The 1,194-nt window shown below is 51.9% G+C and overlaps 1 protein-coding gene across 1 annotated transcript in view; it reads left to right on the forward strand.

The window, feature by feature from the left end:
• The window catches only part of F8 (coagulation factor VIII), a 105,188-nt gene that overhangs the window by 6,493 nt on the left and 97,501 nt on the right, over positions 1–1,194 (forward strand). The gene's annotated exons all lie outside the window — the stretch shown is intronic.

Raw genomic sequence — 1,194 nt, forward strand, 5'->3', positions numbered from 1 at the left:
TCTTCATGGGAGCCGACTCCCTACCACATCTTTCTCCTGCGCAGTGACTGGTGTGTTCCAGCTGCCTACCATTACAGCCAAATGCTAGTGACAGCACCGCCAGAGCTCCCTTTATGTCAAGGCTTATGCAGTGGAAATTTTTAGAGCACATTAAAATAGGTTAGATTCCCTGGTAAACAGAGCTGAGATGTAGCTTTGCTCGCAGGAAGTTATTTAGGGTGTTCTCAGGATCCAGGCCTGGGGAAGGGAAGGGGTGGGAAGGGAAAGAAAGCGAAGCACAGAGGAAGAAGCCGGGCTCCAGTGGGGAGCTGCGGAGCCGGACAGAGCCTTCCAAGTCCCAAAGGGGCCGACATGGCCAGGCCTTTATATTCCTACAACAAGCAGTCCTTGAGGGGACACTCTGAAGGGAGTGTGGTGACTCTAGTCCTCAGGGAGTGCCTTGACCACAGTGCACGACTGCACTGGTGATGGGTGCTGGGTGCCCTGTGAGGCAAGGGACTCTCTGTGGTCAAGGCAGTCCCTGAGGAGGTTGCAGTTGTTGAGTGTCACACAACATCGTGAAAAGTTTGGCGTTTTCTTTCAACTGTTCATCATTTGAGTGTTGCGTCTACTTGATAACACATATCAAGATAGAGACTGAGTGGTCTCCCTCGCTCCCTTCGTCACACTAACCCTGCCCTTCACTCCATGCCAGGGTTTCTAGGACACTTGAGCAAACCCAAGGCCGTGGCAAATGACTGTCTGTGCTGGCCGAGGGCCAGGGGACAGTGTTCTGATAAGGAAGCTCTTCCAGTAAGAAGGGTTGACTTGCTGTGAAAGGACACGGGGTTTGCGTGCAACAGATGACTCAAGCCTTGGCCATGCTGCTGCGCTGCCATCTCTCCCTCACTTAACAACCGTGGCCTGGCATGCAGTGAAGGGCAGGGTTAGCGGGACGGAGGGAGCGAGGGAGACCACTCAGTCTCTATCTTGGTATGTTATCAAGTAGACGCAACACTCAAATGATGAACAGTTGAAAGAAAACGGCAAACTTTTCACGATGTTGTGTGACAGACTCAGCCTTGCTTAGGTGTTGTGCACTAATCCCCCCAAGTGCACCACTCCTTCACATGTGTACAGAACCGCGGATGGTAAAGAGTGCTCCTGCTTTAAGGACTCTCTCAAACTCTCTGGGCTTTACTATGGTCATTTTAC

This window comes from Orycteropus afer, unplaced genomic scaffold (assembly GCF_000298275.1).
Source record: "Orycteropus afer afer isolate SDZICR_OR568_19922 unplaced genomic scaffold, OryAfe1.0 scaffold00647, whole genome shotgun sequence".
Classification (NCBI taxonomy): domain Eukaryota; kingdom Metazoa; phylum Chordata; class Mammalia; order Tubulidentata; family Orycteropodidae; genus Orycteropus; species Orycteropus afer.